The sequence below is a fragment of the Schistocerca cancellata genome, unplaced genomic scaffold, assembly GCF_023864275.1.
Source record: "Schistocerca cancellata isolate TAMUIC-IGC-003103 unplaced genomic scaffold, iqSchCanc2.1 HiC_scaffold_1109, whole genome shotgun sequence".
Classification (NCBI taxonomy): Eukaryota; Metazoa; Arthropoda; class Insecta; order Orthoptera; family Acrididae; genus Schistocerca; species Schistocerca cancellata.
Genome location: NW_026047108.1, coordinates 945,794 through 965,724, shown reverse-complemented (window position 1 = coordinate 965,724; position 19,931 = coordinate 945,794). Strand labels below are relative to the sequence as shown.

Genomic DNA, 19,931 nt, shown 5'->3' with positions numbered 1-19,931 from the left:
GAAAAGTGCGCTAGGAGGCGCCTCATTAGCTCAGTGGCAGAGCGCTGGTCTAGTAAACCAAAGGTCGTCAGTTCGATCCTCACAGGAGGCAAATGAATTTTGTAACAGCCCCTCCCACCGTGGCCCTTTCGAAAAAAGCGGTCAAGGATAAAAAAATTATGAATGGGTGCGGTATTTAAGAAATGCTCTCGCAAATGAATAGTGTGAATGGTGCTATTAAAGTGGGCACCAGAAACTGCTGCTTTTGGCAGTCTCCGGAGAATGCCGACGTGAAATACTTAGTTCTTGTGATGTATTTTCTACCCCTGATAAAGACCCTCGCGATTGTCGTCGGCGCCGCCGCCGCTTTGGTAATAGCGACAACTCGCCATTGTATCACATAGGGTGAGGTACCTTCTGCAAGCGACTGAGATGGCACTAAGGGATTGAAGCTGATTTGCCTTCTCTTGTTTGATCAGCGTCATAAGGGCTTGAATGTAACTTGCGATGGGACACAGCAAGAAGTAGCGTCGTACTTTTAGTACTGAAATTTGAGATGGAGAACTGCGTCAAAGATGGGAAATTCATTCTGCCAAGTGTACAAATGGCGAAAATGAGGTGTGTGTGGAGAAGTATATTGCGCCAGTGAAGGTGTGGCCTAATGGATAAGGCGTCGGACTTCGGATCCGAAGATTGCAGGTTCGAATCCTGTCACGGTCGAGTTTTTCCTGTTCTGCAAAAGATGCATGCTGTTTTACTGTGTTGTTTGAGTACTCTAAAACTAGTTGGAAGTTGCTGCTGTCCGCTTCCTGGCTGCAAAACCGGCGTCTACCAGAAGCACAAGCAAGACAAGGGTGATCTGTAGCGAAGTTTTCGGCACAGTGCCGTTCAGGAGAGTTTTTGTTGGAACTACTGCATCTGATTCAGGAGCCAAGGGCTACGCCACAGGCGTCTGCGCACTGTCGAGCATGTGTGTTGAATAATGGTGCTGATAGCCACGTATCATTTCAAGCAGATTTGATGCTTTTCGGAGACAATTTTTCATTGAATAGGATTGTAGCTGATTTGTGGCAGCAGGAAATAAGCTGTAGTCAAAAGAATCTTCAATAGATGGTCGCAGGTCAAATCAGTATTGTATGGCTCGTAACGCGTTGCGTGCAGCCCGGCTAGCTCAGTCGGTAGAGCATGAGACTCTTAATCTCAGGGTCGTGGGTTCGAGCCCCACGCTGGGCGGCGCAAAATTTTGTGTCTACGCGGATCCAACATGCGCCCCTCTCGTGAGCCTTGCGTAATGAACGTAACGGGTTACGACGATGCCTAGCTTCATATGAATATCAGAGGAACGGTATTTGAAGCTGAAAGTGACTCTGAAATGAAATAAATGTGTTGTTTTGGAAGTTTAGTTGTACATCGATATAGTGTGAGATGTGTAGGAAAGCAGCAGCTGTGCTAACTAAATGCAAATAATGGTCGCTCATGCGGTGCGTTTCGAGCTGAAGGGCTCCGATTCACTAGTCTGTAAGAACAAAGTACCCGAAAAGTGCGCTAGGAGGCGCCTCCTTAGCTCAGTGGCAGAGCGCTGGTCTAGTAAACCAAAGGTCGTCAGTTCGATCCTCACAGGAGGCAAATGAATTTTGTAACAGCCCCTCCCACCGTGGCCCTTTCGAAAAAAGCGGTCAAGGATAAAAAAATTATGAATGGGTGCGGTATTTAAGAAATGCTCTCGCAAATGAATAGTGTGAATGGTGCTATTAAAGTGGGCACCAGAAACTGCTGCTTTTGGCAGTCTCCGGAGAATGCCGACGTGAAATACTTAGTTCTTGTGATGTATTTTCTACCCCTGATAAAGACCCTCGCGATTGTCGTCGTCGTCGTCGTCGTCGTCGTCGTCGGCGCCGCCGCCGCTTTGGTAATAGCGACAACTCGCCATTGTATCACATAGGGTGAGGTACCTTCTGCAAGCGACTGAGATGGCACTAAGCGATTGAAGCTGATTTGCCTTCTCTTGTTTGATCAGCGTCATAAGGGCTTGAATGTAACTTGCGATGGGACACAGCAAGAAGTAGCGTCGTACTTTTAGTACTGAAATTTGAGATGGAGAACTGCGTCAAAGATGGGAAATTCATTCTGCCAAGTGTACAAATGGCGAAAATGAGGTGTGTGTGGAGAAGTATATTGCGCCAGTGAAGGTGTGGCCTAATGGATAAGGCGTCGGACTTCGGATCCGAAGATTGCAGGTTCGAATCCTGTCACGGTCGAGTTTTTCCTGTTCTGCAAAAGGTGCATGCTGTTTTACTGTGTTGTTTGAGTACTCTAAAACTAGTTGGAAGTTGCTGCTGTCCGCTTCCTGGCTGCAAAACCGGCGTCTACCAGAAGCACAAGCAAGACAAGGGTGATCTGTAGCGAAGTTTTCGGCACAGTGCCGTTCAGGAGAGTTTTTGTTGGAACTACTGCATCTGATTCAGGAGCCAAGGGCTACGCCACAGGCGTCTGCGCACTGTCGAGCATGTGTGTTGAATAATGGTGCTGATAGCCACGTATCATTTCAAGCAGATTTGATGCTTTTCGGAGACAATTTTTCATTGAATAGGATTGTAGCTGATTTGTGGCAGCAGGAAATAAGCTGTAGTCAAAAGAATCTTCAATAGATGGTCGCAGGTCAAATCAGTACTGTATGGCTCGTAACGCGTTGCGTGCAGCCCGGCTAGCTCAGTCGGTAGAGCATGAGACTCTTAATCTCAGGGTCGTGGGTTCGAGCCCCACGCTGGGCGGCGCAAAATTTTGTGTCTACGCGGATCCAACATGCGCCCCTCTCGTGAGCCTTGCGTAATGAATGTAACGGGTTACGACGATGCCTAGCTTCATATGAATATCAGAGGAACGGTATTTGAAGCTGAAAGTGACTCTGAAATGAAATAAATGTGTTGTTTTGGAATTTTAGTTGTACATCGATATAGTGTGAGATGTGTAGGAAAGCAGCAGCTGTGCTAACTAAATGCAAATAATGGTCGCTCATGCGGTGCGTTTCGAGCTGAAGGGCTCCGATTCACTAGTCTGTAAGAACAAAGTACCCGAAAAGTGCGCTAGGAGGCGCCTCCTTAGCTCAGTGGCAGAGCGCTGGTCTAGTAAACCAAAGGTCGTCAGTTCGATCCTCACAGGAGGCAAATGAATTTTGTAACAGCCCCTCCCACCGTGGCCCTTTCGAAAAAAGCGGTCAAGGATAAAAAAATTATGAATGGGTGCGGTATTTAAGAAATGCTCTCGCAAATGAATAGTGTGAATGGTGCTATTAAAGTGGGCACCAGAAACTGCTGCTTTTGGCAGTCTCCGGAGAATGCCGACGTGAAATACTTAGTTCTTGTGATGTATTTTCTACCCCTGATAAAGACCCTCGCGATTGTCGTCGGCGCCGCCGCCGCTTTGGTAATAGCGACAACTCGCCATTGTATCACATAGGGTGAGGTACCTTCTGCAAGCGACTGAGATGGCACTAAGCGATTGAAGCTGATTTGCCTTCTCTTGTTTGATCAGCGTCATAAGGGCTTGAATGTAACTTGCGATGGGACACAGCAAGAAGTAGCGTCGTACTTTTAGTACTGAAATTTGAGATGGAGAACTGCGTCAAAGATGGGAAATTCATTCTGCCAAGTGTACAAATGGCGAAAATGAGGTGTGTGTGGAGAAGTATATTGCGCCAGTGACCGTGTGGCCTAATGGATAAGGCGTCGGACTTCGGATCCGAAGATTGCAGGTTCGAATCCTGTCACGGTCGAGTTTTTCCTGTTCTGCAAAAGATGCATGCTGTTTTACTGTGTTGTTTGAGTACTCTAAAACTAGTTGGAAGTTGCTGCTGTCCGCTTCCTGGCTGCAAAACCGGCGTCTACCAGAAGCACAAGCAAGACAAGGGTGATCTGTAGCGAAGTTTTCGGCACAGTGCCGTTCAGGAGAGTTTTTGTTGGAACTACTGCATCTGATTCAGGAGCCAAGGGCTACGCCACAGGCGTCTGCGCACTGTCGAGCATGTGTGTTGAATAATGGTGCTGATAGCCACGTATCATTTCAAGCAGATTTGATGCTTTTCGGAGACAATTTTTCATTGAATAGGATTGTAGCTGATTTGTGGCAGCAGGAAATAAGCTGTAGTCAAAAGAATCTTCAATAGATGGTCGCAGGTCAAATCAGTACTGTATGGCTCGTAACGCGTTGCGTGCAGCCCGGCTAGCTCAGTCGGTAGAGCATGAGACTCTTAATCTCAGGGTCGTGGGTTCGAGCCCCACGCTGGGCGGCGCAAAATTTTGTGTCTACGCGGATCCAACATGCGCCCCTCTCGTGAGCCTTGCGTAATGAATGTAACGGGTTACGACGATGCCTAGCTTCATATGAATATCAGAGGAACGGTATTTGAAGCTGAAAGTGACTCTGAAATGAAATAAATGTGTTGTTTTGGAATTTTAGTTGTACATCGATATAGTGTGAGATGTGTAGGAAAGCAGCAGCTGTGCTAACTAAATGCAAATAATGGTCGCTCATGCGGTGCGTTTCGAGCTGAAGGGCTCCGATTCACTAGTCTGTAAGAACAAAGTACCCGAAAAGTGCGCTAGGAGGCGCCTCCTTAGCTCAGTGGCAGAGCGCTGGTCTAGTAAACCAAAGGTCGTCAGTTCGATCCTCACAGGAGGCAAATGAATTTTGTAACAGCCCCTCCCACCGTGGCCCTTTCGAAAAAAGCGGTCAAGGATAAAAAAATTATGAATGGGTGCGGTATTTAAGAAATGCTCTCGCAAATGAATAGTGTGAATGGTGCTATTAAAGTGGGCACCAGAAACTGCTGCTTTTGGCAGTCTCCGGAGAATGCCGACGTGAAATACTTAGTTCTTGTGATGTATTTTCTACCCCTGATAAAGACCCTCGCGATTGTCGTCGGCGCCGCCGCCGCTTTGGTAATAGCGACAACTCGCCATTGTATCACATAGGGTGAGGTACCTTCTGCAAGCGACTGAGATGGCACTAAGCGATTGAAGCTGATTTGCCTTCTCTTGTTTGATCAGCGTCATAAGGGCTTGAATGTAACTTGCGATGGGACACAGCAAGAAGTAGCGTCGTACTTTTAGTACTGAAATTTGAGATGGAGAACTGCGTCAAAGATGGGAAATTCATTCTGCCAAGTGTACAAATGGCGAAAATGAGGTGTGTGTGGAGAAGTATATTGCGCCAGTGAAGGTGTGGCCTAATGGATAAGGCGTCGGACTTCGGATCCGAAGATTGCAGGTTCGAATCCTGTCACGGTCGAGTTTTTCCTGTTCTGCAAAAGGTGCATGCTGTTTTACTGTGTTGTTTGAGTACTCTAAAACTAGTTGGAAGTTGCTGCTGTCCGCTTCCTGGCTGCAAAACCGGCGTCTACCAGAAGCACAAGCAAGACAAGGGTGATCTGTAGCGAAGTTTTCGGCACAGTGCCGTTCAGGAGAGTTTTTGTTGGAACTACTGCATCTGATTCAGGAGCCAAGGGCTACGCCACAGGCGTCTGCGCACTGTCGAGCATGTGTGTTGAATAATGGTGCTGATAGCCACGTATCATTTCAAGCAGATTTGATGCTTTTCGGAGACAATTTTTCATTGAATAGGATTGTAGCTGATTTGTGGCAGCAGGAAATAAGCTGTAGTCAAAAGAATCTTCAATAGATGGTCGCAGGTCAAATCAGTACTGTATGGCTCGTAACGCGTTGCGTGCAGCCCGGCTAGCTCAGTCGGTAGAGCATGAGACTCTTAATCTCAGGGTCGTGGGTTCGAGCCCCACGCTGGGCGGCGCAAAATTTTGTGTCTACGCGGATCCAACATGCGCCCCTCTCGTGAGCCTTGCGTAATGAATGTAACGGGTTACGACGATGCCTAGCTTCATATGAATATCAGAGGAACGGTATTTGAAGCTGAAAGTGACTCTGAAATGAAATAAATGTGTTGTTTTGGAATTTTAGTTGTACATCGATATAGTGTGAGATGTGTAGGAAAGCAGCAGCTGTGCTAACTAAATGCAAATAATGGTCGCTCATGCGGTGCGTTTCGAGCTGAAGGGCTCCGATTCACTAGTCTGTAAGAACAAAGTACCCGAAAAGTGCGCTAGGAGGCGCCTCCTTAGCTCAGTGGCAGAGCGCTGGTCTAGTAAACCAAAGGTCGTCAGTTCGATCCTCACAGGAGGCAAATGAATTTTGTAACAGCCCCTCCCACCGTGGCCCTTTCGAAAAAAGCGGTCAAGGATAAAAAAATTATGAATGGGTGCGGTATTTAAGAAATGCTCTCGCAAATGAATAGTGTGAATGGTGCTATTAAAGTGGGCACCAGAAACTGCTGCTTTTGGCAGTCTCCGGAGAATGCCGACGTGAAATACTTAGTTCTTGTGATGTATTTTCTACCCCTGATAAAGACCCTCGCGATTGTCGTCGGCGCCGCCGCCGCTTTGGTAATAGCGACAACTCGCCATTGTATCACATAGGGTGAGGTACCTTCTGCAAGCGACTGAGATGGCACTAAGCGATTGAAGCTGATTTGCCTTCTCTTGTTTGATCAGCGTCATAAGGGCTTGAATGTAACTTGCGATGGGACACAGCAAGAAGTAGCGTCGTACTTTTAGTACTGAAATTTGAGATGGAGAACTGCGTCAAAGATGGGAAATTCATTCTGCCAAGTGTACAAATGGCGAAAATGAGGTGTGTGTGGAGAAGTATATTGCGCCAGTGACCGTGTGGCCTAATGGATAAGGCGTCGGACTTCGGATCCGAAGATTGCAGGTTCGAATCCTGTCACGGTCGAGTTTTTCCTGTTCTGCAAAAGATGCATGCTGTTTTACTGTGTTGTTTGAGTACTCTAAAACTAGTTGGAAGTTGCTGCTGTCCGCTTCCTGGCTGCAAAACCGGCGTCTACCAGAAGCACAAGCAAGACAAGGGTGATCTGTAGCGAAGTTTTCGGCACAGTGCCGTTCAGGAGAGTTTTTGTTGGAACTACTGCATCTGATTCAGGAGCCAAGGGCTACGCCACAGGCGTCTGCGCACTGTCGAGCATGTGTGTTGAATAATGGTGCTGATAGCCACGTATCATTTCAAGCAGATTTGATGCTTTTCGGAGACAATTTTTCATTGAATAGGATTGTAGCTGATTTGTGGCAGCAGGAAATAAGCTGTAGTCAAAAGAATCTTCAATAGATGGTCGCAGGTCAAATCAGTACTGTATGGCTCGTAACGCGTTGCGTGCAGCCCGGCTAGCTCAGTCGGTAGAGCATGAGACTCTTAATCTCAGGGTCGTGGGTTCGAGCCCCACGCTGGGCGGCGCAAAATTTTGTGTCTACGCGGATCCAACATGCGCCCCTCTCGTGAGCCTTGCGTAATGAATGTAACGGGTTACGACGATGCCTAGCTTCATATGAATATCAGAGGAACGGTATTTGAAGCTGAAAGTGACTCTGAAATGAAATAAATGTGTTGTTTTGGAATTTTAGTTGTACATCGATATAGTGTGAGATGTGTAGGAAAGCAGCAGCTGTGCTAACTAAATGCAAATAATGGTCGCTCATGCGGTGCGTTTCGAGCTGAAGGGCTCCGATTCACTAGTCTGTAAGAACAAAGTACCCGAAAAGTGCGCTAGGAGGCGCCTCCTTAGCTCAGTGGCAGAGCGCTGGTCTAGTAAACCAAAGGTCGTCAGTTCGATCCTCACAGGAGGCAAATGAATTTTGTAACAGCCCCTCCCACCGTGGCCCTTTCGAAAAAAGCGGTCAAGGATAAAAAAATTATGAATGGGTGCGGTATTTAAGAAATGCTCTCGCAAATGAATAGTGTGAATGGTGCTATTAAAGTGGGCACCAGAAACTGCTGCTTTTGGCAGTCTCCGGAGAATGCCGACGTGAAATACTTAGTTCTTGTGATGTATTTTCTACCCCTGATAAAGACCCTCGCGATTGTCGTCGGCGCCGCCGCCGCTTTGGTAATAGCGACAACTCGCCATTGTATCACATAGGGTGAGGTACCTTCTGCAAGCGACTGAGATGGCACTAAGCGATTGAAGCTGATTTGCCTTCTCTTGTTTGATCAGCGTCATAAGGGCTTGAATGTAACTTGCGATGGGACACAGCAAGAAGTAGCGTCGTACTTTTAGTACTGAAATTTGAGATGGAGAACTGCGTCAAAGATGGGAAATTCATTCTGCCAAGTGTACAAATGGCGAAAATGAGGTGTGTGTGGAGAAGTATATTGCGCCAGTGAAGGTGTGGCCTAATGGATAAGGCGTCGGACTTCGGATCCGAAGATTGCAGGTTCGAATCCTGTCACGGTCGAGTTTTTCCTGTTCTGCAAAAGATGCATGCTGTTTTACTGTGTTGTTTGAGTACTCTAAAACTAGTTGGAAGTTGCTGCTGTCCGCTTCCTGGCTGCAAAACCGGCGTCTACCAGAAGCACAAGCAAGACAAGGGTGATCTGTAGCGAAGTTTTCGGCACAGTGCCGTTCAGGAGAGTTTTTGTTGGAACTACTGCATCTGATTCAGGAGCCAAGGGCTACGCCACAGGCGTCTGCGCACTGTCGAGCATGTGTGTTGAATAATGGTGCTGATAGCCACGTATCATTTCAAGCAGATTTGATGCTTTTCGGAGACAATTTTTCATTGAATAGGATTGTAGCTGATTTGTGGCAGCAGCAAATAAGCTGTAGTCAAAAGAATCTTCAATAGATGGTCGCAGGTCAAATCAGTATTGTATGGCTCGTAACGCGTTGCGTGCAGCCTGGCTAGCTCAGTCGGTAGAGCATGAGACTCTTAATCTCAGGGTCGTGGGTTCGAGCCCCACGCTGGGCGGCGCAAAATTTTGTGTCTACGCGGATCCAACATGCGCCCCTCTCGTGAGCCTTGCGTAATGAACGTAACGGGTTACGACGATGCCTAGCTTCATATGAATATCAGAGGAACGGTATTTGAAGCTGAAAGTGACTCTGAAGTGAAATAAATGTGTTGTTTTGGAATTTTAGTTGTACATCGATATAGTGTGAGATGTGTAGGAAAGCAGCAGCTGTGCTAACTAAATGCAAATAATGGTCGCTCATGCGGTGCGTTTCGAGCTGAAGGGCTCCGATTCACTAGTCTGTAAGAACAAAGTACCCGAAAAGTGCGCTAGGAGGCGCCTCCTTAGCTCAGTGGCAGAGCGCTGGTCTAGTAAACCAAAGGTCGTCAGTTCGATCCTCACAGGAGGCAAATGAATTTTGTAACAGCCCCTCCCACCGTGGCCCTTTCGAAAAAAGCGGTCAAGGATAAAAAAATTATGAATGGGTGCGGTATTTAAGAAATGCTCTCGCAAATGAATAGTGTGAATGGTGCTATTAAAGTGGGCACCAGAAACTGCTGCTTTTGGCAGTCTCCGGAGAATGCCGACGTGAAATACTTAGTTCTTGTGATGTATTTTCTACCCCTGATAAAGACCCTCGCGATTGTCGTCGTCGTCGTCGTCGTCGTCGTCGGCGCCGCCGCCGCTTTGGTAATAGCGACAACTCGCCATTGTATCACATAGGGTGAGGTACCTTCTGCAAGCGACTGAGATGGCACTAAGCGATTGAAGCTGATTTGCCTTCTCTTGTTTGATCAGCGTCATAAGGGCTTGAATGTAACTTGCGATGGGACACAGCAAGAAGTAGCGTCGTACTTTTAGTACTGAAATTTGAGATGGAGAACTGCGTCAAAGATGGGAAATTCATTCTGCCAAGTGTACAAATGGCGAAAATGAGGTGTGTGTGGAGAAGTATATTGCGCCAGTGACCGTGTGGCCTAATGGATAAGGCGTCGGACTTCGGATCCGAAGATTGCAGGTTCGAATCCTGTCACGGTCGAGTTTTTCCTGTTCTGCAAAAGATGCATGCTGTTTTACTGTGTTGTTTGAGTACTCTAAAACTAGTTGGAAGTTGCTGCTGTCCGCTTCCTGGCTGCAAAACCGGCGTCTACCAGAAGCACAAGCAAGACAAGGGTGATCTGTAGCGAAGTTTTCGGCACAGTGCCGTTCAGGAGAGTTTTTGTTGGAACTACTGCATCTGATTCAGGAGCCAAGGGCTACGCCACAGGCGTCTGCGCACTGTCGAGCATGTGTGTTGAATAATGGTGCTGATAGCCACGTATCATTTCAAGCAGATTTGATGCTTTTCGGAGACAATTTTTCATTGAATAGGATTGTAGCTGATTTGTGGCAGCAGGAAATAAGCTGTAGTCAAAAGAATCTTCAATAGATGGTCGCAGGTCAAATCAGTATTGTATGGCTCGTGACGCGTTGCGTGCAGCCCGGCTAGCTCAGTCGGTAGAGCATGAGACTCTTAATCTCAGGGTCGTGGGTTCGAGCCCCACGCTGGGCGGCGCAAAATTTTGTGTCTACGCGGATCCAACATGCGCCCCTCTCGTGAGCCTTGCGTAATGAACGTAACGGGTTACGACGATGCCTAGCTTCATATGAATATCAGAGGAACGGTATTTGAAGCTGAAAGTGACTCTGAAATGAAATAAATGTGTTGTTTTGGAAGTTTAGTTGTACATCGATATAGTGTGAGATGTGTAGGAAAGCAGCAGCTGTGCTAACTAAATGCAAATAATGGTCGCTCATGCGGTGCGTTTCGAGCTGAAGGGCTCCGATTCACTAGTCTGTAAGAACAAAGTACCCGAAAAGTGCGCTAGGAGGCGCCTCCTTAGCTCAGTGGCAGAGCGCTGGTCTAGTAAACCAAAGGTCGTCAGTTCGATCCTCACAGGAGGCAAATGAATTTTGTAACAGCCCCTCCCACCGTGGCCCTTTCGAAAAAAGCGGTCAAGGATAAAAAAATTATGAATGGGTGCGGTATTTAAGAAATGCTCTCGCAAATGAATAGTGTGAATGGTGCTATTAAAGTGGGCACCAGAAACTGCTGCTTTTGGCAGTCTCCGGAGAATGCCGACGTGAAATACTTAGTTCTTGTGATGTATTTTCTACCCCTGATAAAGACCCTCGCGATTGTCGTCGGCGCCGCCGCCGCTTTGGTAATAGCGACAACTCGCCATTGTATCACATAGGGTGAGGTACCTTCTGCAAGCGACTGAGATGGCACTAAGCGATTGAAGCTGATTTGCCTTCTCTTGTTTGATCAGCGTCATAAGGGCTTGAATGTAACTTGCGATGGGACACAGCAAGAAGTAGCGTCGTACTTTTAGTACTGAAATTTGAGATGGAGAACTGCGTCAAAGATGGGAAATTCATTCTGCCAAGTGTACAAATGGCGAAAATGAGGTGTGTGTGGAGAAGTATATTGCGCCAGTGAAGGTGTGGCCTAATGGATAAGGCGTCGGACTTCGGATCCGAAGATTGCAGGTTCGAATCCTGTCACGGTCGAGTTTTTCCTGTTCTGCAAAAGATGCATGCTGTTTTACTGTGTTGTTTGAGTACTCTAAAACTAGTTGGAAGTTGCTGCTGTCCGCTTCCTGGCTGCAAAACCGGCGTCTACCAGAAGCACAAGCAAGACAAGGGTGATCTGTAGCGAAGTTTTCGGCACAGTGCCGTTCAGGAGAGTTTTTGTTGGAACTACTGCATCTGATTCAGGAGCCAAGGGCTACGCCACAGGCGTCTGCGCACTGTCGAGCATGTGTGTTGAATAATGGTGCTGATAGCCACGTATCATTTCAAGCAGATTTGATGCTTTTCGGAGACAATTTTTCATTGAATAGGATTGTAGCTGATTTGTGGCAGCAGGAAATAAGCTGTAGTCAAAAGAATCTTCAATAGATGGTCGCAGGTCAAATCAGTATTGTATGGCTCGTAACGCGTTGCGTGCAGCCTGGCTAGCTCAGTCGGTAGAGCATGAGACTCTTAATCTCAGGGTCGTGGGTTCGAGCCCCACGCTGGGCGGCGCAAAATTTTGTGTCTACGCGGATCCAACATGCGCCCCTCTCGTGAGCCTTGCGTAATGAACGTAACGGGTTACGACGATGCCTAGCTTCATATGAATATCAGAGGAACGGTATTTGAAGCTGAAAGTGACTCTGAAATGAAATAAATGTGTTGTTTTGGAATTTTAGTTGTACATCGATATAGTGTGAGATGTGTAGGAAAGCAGCAGCTGTGCTAACTAAATGCAAATAATGGTCGCTCATGCGGTGCGTTTCGAGCTGAAGGGCTCCGATTCACTAGTCTGTAAGAACAAAGTACCCGAAAAGTGCGCTAGGAGGCGCCTCCTTAGCTCAGTGGCAGAGCGCTGGTCTAGTAAACCAAAGGTCGTCAGTTCGATCCTCACAGGAGGCAAATGAATTTTGTAACAGCCCCTCCCACCGTGGCCCTTTCGAAAAAAGCGGTCAAGGATAAAAAAATTATGAATGGGTGCGGTATTTAAGAAATGCTCTCGCAAATGAATAGTGTGAATGGTGCTATTAAAGTGGGCACCAGAAACTGCTGCTTTTGGCAGTCTCCGGAGAATGCCGACGTGAAATACTTAGTTCTTGTGATGTATTTTCTACCCCTGATAAAGACCCTCGCGATTGTCGTCGTCGTCGTCGTCGTCGTCGTCGTCGTCGGCGCCGCCGCCGCTTTGGTAATAGCGACAACTCGCCATTGTATCACATAGGGTGAGGTACCTTCTGCAAGCGACTGAGATGGCACTAAGCGATTGAAGCTGATTTGCCTTCTCTTGTTTGATCAGCGTCATAAGGGCTTGAATGTAACTTGCGATGGGACACAGCAAGAAGTAGCGTCGTACTTTTAGTACTGAAATTTGAGATGGAGAACTGCGTCAAAGATGGGAAATTCATTCTGCCAAGTGTACAAATGGCGAAAATGAGGTGTGTGTGGAGAAGTATATTGCGCCAGTGACCGTGTGGCCTAATGGATAAGGCGTCGGACTTCGGATCCGAAGATTGCAGGTTCGAATCCTGTCACGGTCGAGTTTTTCCTGTTCTGCAAAAGATGCATGCTGTTTTACTGTGTTGTTTGAGTACTCTAAAACTAGTTGGAAGTTGCTGCTGTCCGCTTCCTGGCTGCAAAACCGGCGTCTACCAGAAGCACAAGCAAGACAAGGGTGATCTGTAGCGAAGTTTTCGGCACAGTGCCGTTCAGGAGAGTTTTTGTTGGAACTACTGCATCTGATTCAGGAGCCAAGGGCTACGCCACAGGCGTCTGCGCACTGTCGAGCATGTGTGTTGAATAATGGTGCTGATAGCCACGTATCATTTCAAGCAGATTTGATGCTTTTCGGAGACAATTTTTCATTGAATAGGATTGTAGCTGATTTGTGGCAGCAGGAAATAAGCTGTAGTCAAAAGAATCTTCAATAGATGGTCGCAGGTCAAATCAGTATTGTATGGCTCGTGACGCGTTGCGTGCAGCCCGGCTAGCTCAGTCGGTAGAGCATGAGACTCTTAATCTCAGGGTCGTGGGTTCGAGCCCCACGCTGGGCGGCGCAAAATTTTGTGTCTACGCGGATCCAACATGCGCCCCTCTCGTGAGCCTTGCGTAATGAACGTAACGGGTTACGACGATGCCTAGCTTCATATGAATATCAGAGGAACGGTATTTGAAGCTGAAAGTGACTCTGAAATGAAATAAATGTGTTGTTTTGGAAGTTTAGTTGTACATCGATATAGTGTGAGATGTGTAGGAAAGCAGCAGCTGTGCTAACTAAATGCAAATAATGGTCGCTCATGCGGTGCGTTTCGAGCTGAAGGGCTCCGATTCACTAGTCTGTAAGAACAAAGTACCCGAAAAGTGCGCTAGGAGGCGCCTCCTTAGCTCAGTGGCAGAGCGCTGGTCTAGTAAACCAAAGGTCGTCAGTTCGATCCTCACAGGAGGCAAATGAATTTTGTAACAGCCCCTCCCACCGTGGCCCTTTCGAAAAAAGCGGTCAAGGATAAAAAAATTATGAATGGGTGCGGTATTTAAGAAATGCTCTCGCAAATGAATAGTGTGAATGGTGCTATTAAAGTGGGCACCAGAAACTGCTGCTTTTGGCAGTCTCCGGAGAATGCCGACGTGAAATACTTAGTTCTTGTGATGTATTTTCTACCCCTGATAAAGACCCTCGCGATTGTCGTCGGCGCCGCCGCCGCTTTGGTAATAGCGACAACTCGCCATTGTATCACATAGGGTGAGGTACCTTCTGCAAGCGACTGAGATGGCACTAAGCGATTGAAGCTGATTTGCCTTCTCTTGTTTGATCAGCGTCATAAGGGCTTGAATGTAACTTGCGATGGGACACAGCAAGAAGTAGCGTCGTACTTTTAGTACTGAAATTTGAGATGGAGAACTGCGTCAAAGATGGGAAATTCATTCTGCCAAGTGTACAAATGGCGAAAATGAGGTGTGTGTGGAGAAGTATATTGCGCCAGTGAAGGTGTGGCCTAATGGATAAGGCGTCGGACTTCGGATCCGAAGATTGCAGGTTCGAATCCTGTCACGGTCGAGTTTTTCCTGTTCTGCAAAAGATGCATGCTGTTTTACTGTGTTGTTTGAGTACTCTAAAACTAGTTGGAAGTTGCTGCTGTCCGCTTCCTGGCTGCAAAACCGGCGTCTACCAGAAGCACAAGCAAGACAAGGGTGATCTGTAGCGAAGTTTTCGGCACAGTGCCGTTCAGGAGAGTTTTTGTTGGAACTACTGCATCTGATTCAGGAGCCAAGGGCTACGCCACAGGCGTCTGCGCACTGTCGAGCATGTGTGTTGAATAATGGTGCTGATAGCCACGTATCATTTCAAGCAGATTTGATGCTTTTCGGAGACAATTTTTCATTGAATAGGATTGTAGCTGATTTGTGGCAGCAGGAAATAAGCTGTAGTCAAAAGAATCTTCAATAGATGGTCGCAGGTCAAATCAGTATTGTATGGCTCGTAACGCGTTGCGTGCAGCCTGGCTAGCTCAGTCGGTAGAGCATGAGACTCTTAATCTCAGGGTCGTGGGTTCGAGCCCCACGCTGGGCGGCGCAAAATTTTGTGTCTACGCGGATCCAACATGCGCCCCTCTCGTGAGCCTTGCGTAATGAACGTAACGGGTTACGACGATGCCTAGCTTCATATGAATATCAGAGGAACGGTATTTGAAGCTGAAAGTGACTCTGAAATGAAATAAATGTGTTGTTTTGGAATTTTAGTTGTACATCGATATAGTGTGAGATGTGTAGGAAAGCAGCAGCTGTGCTAACTAAATGCAAATAATGGTCGCTCATGCGGTGCGTTTCGAGCTGAAGGGCTCCGATTCACTAGTCTGTAAGAACAAAGTACCCGAAAAGTGCGCTAGGAGGCGCCTCCTTAGCTCAGTGGCAGAGCGCTGGTCTAGTAAACCAAAGGTCGTCAGTTCGATCCTCACAGGAGGCAAATGAATTTTGTAACAGCCCCTCCCACCGTGGCCCTTTCGAAAAAAGCGGTCAAGGATAAAAAAATTATGAATGGGTGCGGTATTTAAGAAATGCTCTCGCAAATGAATAGTGTGAATGGTGCTATTAAAGTGGGCACCAGAAACTGCTGCTTTTGGCAGTCTCCGGAGAATGCCGACGTGAAATACTTAGTTCTTGTGATGTATTTTCTACCCCTGATAAAGACCCTCGCGATTGTCGTCGTCGTCGTCGTCGTCGTCGTCGTCGTCGGCGCCGCCGCCGCTTTGGTAATAGCGACAACTCGCCATTGTATCACATAGGGTGAGGTACCTTCTGCAAGCGACTGAGATGGCACTAAGCGATTGAAGCTGATTTGCCTTCTCTTGTTTGATCAGCGTCATAAGGGCTTGAATGTAACTTGCGATGGGACACAGCAAGAAGTAGCGTCGTACTTTTAGTACTGAAATTTGAGATGGAGAACTGCGTCAAAGATGGGAAATTCATTCTGCCAAGTGTACAAATGGCGAAAATGAGGTGTGTGTGGAGAAGTATATTGCGCCAGTGACCGTGTGGCCTAATGGATAAGGCGTCGGACTTCGGATCCGAAGATTGCAGGTTCGAATCCTGTCACGGTCGAGTTTTTCCTGTTCTGCAAAAGATGCATGCTGTTTTACTGTGTTGTTTGAGTACTCTAAAACTAGTTGGAAGTTGCTGCTGTCCGCTTCCTGGCTGCAAAACCGGCGTCTACCAGAAGCACAAGCAAGACAAGGGTGATCTGTAGCGAAGTTTTCGGCACAGTGCCGTTCAGGAGAGTTTTTGTTGGAACTACTGCATCTGATTCAGGAGCCAAGGGCTACGCCACAGGCGTCTGCGCACTGTCGAGCATGTGTGTTGAATAATGGTGCTGATAGCCACGTATCATTTCAAGCAGATTTGATGCTTTTCGGAGACAATTTTTCATTGAATAGGATTGTAGCTGATTTGTGGCAGCAGGAAATAAGCTGTAGTCAAAAGAATCTTCAATAGATGGTCGCAGGTCAAATCAGTATTGTATGGCTCGTGACGCGTTGCGTGCAGCCCGGCTAGCTCAGTCGGTAGAGCATGAGACTCTTAATCTCAGGGTCGTGGGTTCGAGCCCCACGCTGGGCGGCGCAAAATTTTGTGTCTACGCGGATCCAACATGCGCCCCTCTCGTGAGCCTTGCGTAATGAACGTAACGGGTTACGACGATGCCTAGCTTCATATGAATATCAGAGGAACGGTATTTGAAGCTGAAAGTGACTCTGAAATGAAATAAATGTGTTGTTTTGGAAGTTTAGTTGTACATCGATATAGTGTGAGATGTGTAGGAAAGCAGCAGCTGTGCTAACTAAATGCAAATAATGGTCGCTCATGCGGTGCGTTTCGAGCTGAAGGGCTCCGATTCACTAGTCTGTAAGAACAAAGTACCCGAAAAGTGCGCTAGGAGGCGCCTCCTTAGCTCAGTGGCAGAGCGCTGGTCTAGTAAACCAAAGGTCGTCAGTTCGATCCTCACAGGAGGCAAATGAATTTTGTAACAGCCCCTCCCACCGTGGCCCTTTCGAAAAAAGCGGTCAAGGATAAAAAAATTATGAATGGGTGCGGTATTTAAGAAATGCTCTCGCAAATGAATAGTGTGAATGGTGCTATTAAAGTGGGCACCAGAAACTGCTGCTTTTGGCAGTCTCCGGAGAATGCCGACGTGAAATACTTAGTTCTTGTGATGTATTTTCTACCCCTGATAAAGACCCTCGCGATTGTCGTCGGCGCCGCCGCCGCTTTGGTAATAGCGACAACTCGCCATTGTATCACATAGGGTGAGGTACCTTCTGCAAGCGACTGAGATGGCACTAAGCGATTGAAGCTGATTTGCCTTCTCTTGTTTGATCAGCGTCATAAGGGCTTGAATGTAACTTGCGATGGGACACAGCAAGAAGTAGCGTCGTACTTTTAGTACTGAAATTTGAGATGGAGAACTGCGTCAAAGATGGGAAATTCATTCTGCCAAGTGTACAAATGGCGAAAATGAGGTGTGTGTGGAGAAGTATATTGCGCCAGTGAAGGTGTGGCCTAATGGATAAGGCGTCGGACTTCGGATCCGAAGATTGCAGGTTCGAATCCTGTCACGGTCGAGTTTTTCCTGTTCTGCAAAAGATGCATGCTGTTTTACTGTGTTGTTTGAGTACTCTAAAACTAGTTGGAAGTTGCTGCTGTCCGCTTCCTGGCTGCAAAACCGGCGTCTACCAGAAGCACAAGCAAGACAAGGGTGATCTGTAGCGAAGTTTTCGGCACAGTGCCGTTCAGGAGAGTTTTTGTTGGAACTACTGCATCTGATTCAGGAGCCAAGGGCTACGCCACAGGCGTCTGCGCACTGTCGAGCATGTGTGTTGAATAATGGTGCTGATAGCCACGTATCATTTCAAGCAGATTTGATGCTTTTCGGAGACAATTTTTCATTGAATAGGATTGTAGCTGATTTGTGGCAGCAGGATATAAGCTGTAGTCAAAAGAATCTTCAATAGATGGTCGCAGGTCAAATCAGTATTGTATGGCTCGTAACGCGTTGCGTGCAGCCTGGCTAGCTCAGTCGGTAGAGCATGAGACTCTTAATCTCAGGGTCGTGGGTTCGAGCCCCACGCTGGGCGGCGCAAAATTTTGTGTCTACGCGGATCCAACATGCGCCCCTCTCGTGAGCCTTGCGTAATGAACGTAACGGGTTACGACGATGCCTAGCTTCATATGAATATCAGAGGAACGGTATTTGAAGCTGAAAGTGACTCTGAAATGAAATAAATGTGTTGTTTTGGAATTTTAGTTGTACATCGATATAGTGTGAGATGTGTAGGAAAGCAGCAGCTGTGCTAACTAAATGCAAATAATGGTCGCTCATGCGGTGCGTTTCGAGCTGAAGGGCTCCGATTCACTAGTCTGTAAGAACAAAGTACCCGAAAAGTGCGCTAGGAGGCGCCTCCTTAGCTCAGTGGCAGAGCGCTGGTCTAGTAAACCAAAGGTCGTCAGTTCGATCCTCACAGGAGGCAAATGAATTTTGTAACAGCCCCTCCCACCGTGGCCCTTTCGAAAAAAGCGGTCAAGGATAAAAAAATTATGAATGGGTGCGGTATTTAAGAAATGCTCTCGCAAATGAATAGTGTGAATGGTGCTATTAAAGTGGGCACCAGAAACTGCTGCTTTTGGCAGTCTCCGGAGAATGCCGACGTGAAATACTTAGTTCTTGTGATGTATTTTCTACCCCTGATAAAGACCCTCGCGATTGTCGTCGTCGTCGTCGTCGTCGTCGTCGTCGTCGTCGTCGTCGGCGCCGCCGCCGCTTTGGTAATAGCGACAACTCGCCATTGTATCACATAGGGTGAGGTACCTTCTGCAAGCGACTGAGATGGCACTAAGCGATTGAAGCTGATTTGCCTTCTCTTGTTTGATCAGCGTCATAAGGGCTTGAATGTAACTTGCGATGGGACACAGCAAGAAGTAGCGTCGTACTTTTAGTACTGAAATTTGAGATGGAGAACTGCGTCAAAGATGGGAAATTCATTCTGCCAAGTGTACAAATGGCGAAAATGAGGTGTGTGTGGAGAAGTATATTGCGCCAGTGACCGTGTGGCCTAATGGATAAGGCGTCGGACTTCGGATCCGAAGATTGCAGGTTCGAATCCTGTCACGGTCGAGTTTTTCCTGTTCTGCAAAAGATGCATGCTGTTTTACTGTGTTGTTTGAGTACTCTAAAACTAGTTGGAAGTTGCTGCTGTCCGCTTCCTGGCTGCAAAACCGGCGTCTACCAGAAGCACAAGCAAGACAAGGGTGATCTGTAGCGAAGTTTTCGGCACAGTGCCGTTCAGGAGAGTTTTTGTTGGAACTACTGCATCTGATTCAGGAGCCAAGGGCTACGCCACAGGCGTCTGCGCACTGTCGAGCATGTGTGTTGAATAATGGTGCTGATAGCCACGTATCATTTCAAGCAGATTTGATGCTTTTCGGAGACAATTTTTCATTGAATAGGATTGTAGCTGATTTGTGGCAGCAGGAAATAAGCTGTAGTCAAAAGAATCTTCAATAGATGGTCGCAGGTCAAATCAGTATTGTATGGCTCGTGACGCGTTGCGTGCAGCCCGGCTAGCTCAGTCGGTAGAGCATGAGACTCTTAATCTCAGGGTCGTGGGTTCGAGCCCCACGCTGGGCGGCGCAAAATTTTGTGTCTACGCGGATCCAACATGCGCCCCTCTCGTGAGCCTTGCGTAATGAACGTAACGGGTTACGACGATGCCTAGCTTCATATGAATATCAGAGGAACGGTATTTGAAGCTGAAAGTGACTCTGAAATGAAATAAATGTGTTGTTTTGGAAGTTTAGTTGTACATCGATATAGTGTGAGATGTGTAGGAAAGCAGCAGCTGTGCTAACTAAATGCAAATAATGGTCGCTCATGCGGTGCGTTTCGAGCTGAAGGGCTCCGATTCACTAGTCTGTAAGAACAAAGTACCCGAAAAGTGCGCTAGGAGGCGCCTCCTTAGCTCAGTGGCAGAGCGCTGGTCTAGTAAACCAAAGGTCGTCAGTTCGATCCTCACAGGAGGCAAATGAATTTTGTAACAGCCCCTC

The 19,931-nt window shown here is 47.3% G+C and overlaps 40 non-coding genes across 40 annotated transcripts; all 40 read left to right on the top strand.

Annotated features, from left to right (window-relative positions):
* The first annotated feature begins 19 nt into the window (after positions 1-19).
* Trnat-agu (transfer RNA threonine (anticodon AGU)) lies at positions 20-91 on the top strand. Its single transcript has one exon. It is a non-coding gene; the product is annotated as a tRNA-Thr (tRNA).
* A 535-nt stretch (positions 92-626) lies between these two features.
* Positions 627-699, top strand: Trnar-ucg (transfer RNA arginine (anticodon UCG)). The gene has a single exon. It is a non-coding gene; the product is annotated as a tRNA-Arg (tRNA).
* A 440-nt stretch (positions 700-1,139) lies between these two features.
* On the top strand, positions 1,140-1,212 carry Trnak-cuu (transfer RNA lysine (anticodon CUU)). The gene has a single exon. It is a non-coding gene; the product is annotated as a tRNA-Lys (tRNA).
* A 321-nt stretch (positions 1,213-1,533) lies between these two features.
* Trnat-agu (transfer RNA threonine (anticodon AGU)) lies at positions 1,534-1,605 on the top strand. The gene has a single exon. It is a non-coding gene; the product is annotated as a tRNA-Thr (tRNA).
* Positions 1,606-2,164: 559 nt separating this feature from the next.
* Trnar-ucg (transfer RNA arginine (anticodon UCG)) lies at positions 2,165-2,237 on the top strand. The gene has a single exon. It is a non-coding gene; the product is annotated as a tRNA-Arg (tRNA).
* Positions 2,238-2,677: 440 nt separating this feature from the next.
* On the top strand, positions 2,678-2,750 carry Trnak-cuu (transfer RNA lysine (anticodon CUU)). Its single transcript has one exon. It is a non-coding gene; the product is annotated as a tRNA-Lys (tRNA).
* A 321-nt stretch (positions 2,751-3,071) lies between these two features.
* Trnat-agu (transfer RNA threonine (anticodon AGU)) lies at positions 3,072-3,143 on the top strand. The gene has a single exon. It is a non-coding gene; the product is annotated as a tRNA-Thr (tRNA).
* A 535-nt stretch (positions 3,144-3,678) lies between these two features.
* Trnar-ucg (transfer RNA arginine (anticodon UCG)) lies at positions 3,679-3,751 on the top strand. Its single transcript has one exon. It is a non-coding gene; the product is annotated as a tRNA-Arg (tRNA).
* Positions 3,752-4,191: 440 nt separating this feature from the next.
* On the top strand, positions 4,192-4,264 carry Trnak-cuu (transfer RNA lysine (anticodon CUU)). Its single transcript has one exon. It is a non-coding gene; the product is annotated as a tRNA-Lys (tRNA).
* Positions 4,265-4,585: 321 nt separating this feature from the next.
* On the top strand, positions 4,586-4,657 carry Trnat-agu (transfer RNA threonine (anticodon AGU)). Its single transcript has one exon. It is a non-coding gene; the product is annotated as a tRNA-Thr (tRNA).
* A 535-nt stretch (positions 4,658-5,192) lies between these two features.
* On the top strand, positions 5,193-5,265 carry Trnar-ucg (transfer RNA arginine (anticodon UCG)). The gene has a single exon. It is a non-coding gene; the product is annotated as a tRNA-Arg (tRNA).
* A 440-nt stretch (positions 5,266-5,705) lies between these two features.
* On the top strand, positions 5,706-5,778 carry Trnak-cuu (transfer RNA lysine (anticodon CUU)). The gene has a single exon. It is a non-coding gene; the product is annotated as a tRNA-Lys (tRNA).
* A 321-nt stretch (positions 5,779-6,099) lies between these two features.
* Trnat-agu (transfer RNA threonine (anticodon AGU)) lies at positions 6,100-6,171 on the top strand. The gene has a single exon. It is a non-coding gene; the product is annotated as a tRNA-Thr (tRNA).
* A 535-nt stretch (positions 6,172-6,706) lies between these two features.
* Trnar-ucg (transfer RNA arginine (anticodon UCG)) lies at positions 6,707-6,779 on the top strand. Its single transcript has one exon. It is a non-coding gene; the product is annotated as a tRNA-Arg (tRNA).
* A 440-nt stretch (positions 6,780-7,219) lies between these two features.
* Trnak-cuu (transfer RNA lysine (anticodon CUU)) lies at positions 7,220-7,292 on the top strand. The gene has a single exon. It is a non-coding gene; the product is annotated as a tRNA-Lys (tRNA).
* Positions 7,293-7,613: 321 nt separating this feature from the next.
* Trnat-agu (transfer RNA threonine (anticodon AGU)) lies at positions 7,614-7,685 on the top strand. The gene has a single exon. It is a non-coding gene; the product is annotated as a tRNA-Thr (tRNA).
* A 535-nt stretch (positions 7,686-8,220) lies between these two features.
* Positions 8,221-8,293, top strand: Trnar-ucg (transfer RNA arginine (anticodon UCG)). The gene has a single exon. It is a non-coding gene; the product is annotated as a tRNA-Arg (tRNA).
* Positions 8,294-8,733: 440 nt separating this feature from the next.
* Positions 8,734-8,806, top strand: Trnak-cuu (transfer RNA lysine (anticodon CUU)). Its single transcript has one exon. It is a non-coding gene; the product is annotated as a tRNA-Lys (tRNA).
* A 321-nt stretch (positions 8,807-9,127) lies between these two features.
* Trnat-agu (transfer RNA threonine (anticodon AGU)) lies at positions 9,128-9,199 on the top strand. Its single transcript has one exon. It is a non-coding gene; the product is annotated as a tRNA-Thr (tRNA).
* A 556-nt stretch (positions 9,200-9,755) lies between these two features.
* On the top strand, positions 9,756-9,828 carry Trnar-ucg (transfer RNA arginine (anticodon UCG)). Its single transcript has one exon. It is a non-coding gene; the product is annotated as a tRNA-Arg (tRNA).
* Positions 9,829-10,268: 440 nt separating this feature from the next.
* On the top strand, positions 10,269-10,341 carry Trnak-cuu (transfer RNA lysine (anticodon CUU)). The gene has a single exon. It is a non-coding gene; the product is annotated as a tRNA-Lys (tRNA).
* Positions 10,342-10,662: 321 nt separating this feature from the next.
* Positions 10,663-10,734, top strand: Trnat-agu (transfer RNA threonine (anticodon AGU)). The gene has a single exon. It is a non-coding gene; the product is annotated as a tRNA-Thr (tRNA).
* Positions 10,735-11,269: 535 nt separating this feature from the next.
* On the top strand, positions 11,270-11,342 carry Trnar-ucg (transfer RNA arginine (anticodon UCG)). Its single transcript has one exon. It is a non-coding gene; the product is annotated as a tRNA-Arg (tRNA).
* A 440-nt stretch (positions 11,343-11,782) lies between these two features.
* On the top strand, positions 11,783-11,855 carry Trnak-cuu (transfer RNA lysine (anticodon CUU)). Its single transcript has one exon. It is a non-coding gene; the product is annotated as a tRNA-Lys (tRNA).
* A 321-nt stretch (positions 11,856-12,176) lies between these two features.
* Positions 12,177-12,248, top strand: Trnat-agu (transfer RNA threonine (anticodon AGU)). Its single transcript has one exon. It is a non-coding gene; the product is annotated as a tRNA-Thr (tRNA).
* Positions 12,249-12,810: 562 nt separating this feature from the next.
* Positions 12,811-12,883, top strand: Trnar-ucg (transfer RNA arginine (anticodon UCG)). The gene has a single exon. It is a non-coding gene; the product is annotated as a tRNA-Arg (tRNA).
* A 440-nt stretch (positions 12,884-13,323) lies between these two features.
* On the top strand, positions 13,324-13,396 carry Trnak-cuu (transfer RNA lysine (anticodon CUU)). Its single transcript has one exon. It is a non-coding gene; the product is annotated as a tRNA-Lys (tRNA).
* Positions 13,397-13,717: 321 nt separating this feature from the next.
* On the top strand, positions 13,718-13,789 carry Trnat-agu (transfer RNA threonine (anticodon AGU)). Its single transcript has one exon. It is a non-coding gene; the product is annotated as a tRNA-Thr (tRNA).
* Positions 13,790-14,324: 535 nt separating this feature from the next.
* On the top strand, positions 14,325-14,397 carry Trnar-ucg (transfer RNA arginine (anticodon UCG)). Its single transcript has one exon. It is a non-coding gene; the product is annotated as a tRNA-Arg (tRNA).
* A 440-nt stretch (positions 14,398-14,837) lies between these two features.
* Positions 14,838-14,910, top strand: Trnak-cuu (transfer RNA lysine (anticodon CUU)). The gene has a single exon. It is a non-coding gene; the product is annotated as a tRNA-Lys (tRNA).
* Positions 14,911-15,231: 321 nt separating this feature from the next.
* On the top strand, positions 15,232-15,303 carry Trnat-agu (transfer RNA threonine (anticodon AGU)). Its single transcript has one exon. It is a non-coding gene; the product is annotated as a tRNA-Thr (tRNA).
* A 562-nt stretch (positions 15,304-15,865) lies between these two features.
* On the top strand, positions 15,866-15,938 carry Trnar-ucg (transfer RNA arginine (anticodon UCG)). Its single transcript has one exon. It is a non-coding gene; the product is annotated as a tRNA-Arg (tRNA).
* Positions 15,939-16,378: 440 nt separating this feature from the next.
* Trnak-cuu (transfer RNA lysine (anticodon CUU)) lies at positions 16,379-16,451 on the top strand. The gene has a single exon. It is a non-coding gene; the product is annotated as a tRNA-Lys (tRNA).
* Positions 16,452-16,772: 321 nt separating this feature from the next.
* On the top strand, positions 16,773-16,844 carry Trnat-agu (transfer RNA threonine (anticodon AGU)). The gene has a single exon. It is a non-coding gene; the product is annotated as a tRNA-Thr (tRNA).
* A 535-nt stretch (positions 16,845-17,379) lies between these two features.
* Positions 17,380-17,452, top strand: Trnar-ucg (transfer RNA arginine (anticodon UCG)). The gene has a single exon. It is a non-coding gene; the product is annotated as a tRNA-Arg (tRNA).
* Positions 17,453-17,892: 440 nt separating this feature from the next.
* Positions 17,893-17,965, top strand: Trnak-cuu (transfer RNA lysine (anticodon CUU)). The gene has a single exon. It is a non-coding gene; the product is annotated as a tRNA-Lys (tRNA).
* A 321-nt stretch (positions 17,966-18,286) lies between these two features.
* On the top strand, positions 18,287-18,358 carry Trnat-agu (transfer RNA threonine (anticodon AGU)). The gene has a single exon. It is a non-coding gene; the product is annotated as a tRNA-Thr (tRNA).
* A 571-nt stretch (positions 18,359-18,929) lies between these two features.
* On the top strand, positions 18,930-19,002 carry Trnar-ucg (transfer RNA arginine (anticodon UCG)). Its single transcript has one exon. It is a non-coding gene; the product is annotated as a tRNA-Arg (tRNA).
* Positions 19,003-19,442: 440 nt separating this feature from the next.
* Trnak-cuu (transfer RNA lysine (anticodon CUU)) lies at positions 19,443-19,515 on the top strand. Its single transcript has one exon. It is a non-coding gene; the product is annotated as a tRNA-Lys (tRNA).
* A 321-nt stretch (positions 19,516-19,836) lies between these two features.
* On the top strand, positions 19,837-19,908 carry Trnat-agu (transfer RNA threonine (anticodon AGU)). Its single transcript has one exon. It is a non-coding gene; the product is annotated as a tRNA-Thr (tRNA).
* Positions 19,909-19,931: the final 23 nt, after the last annotated feature.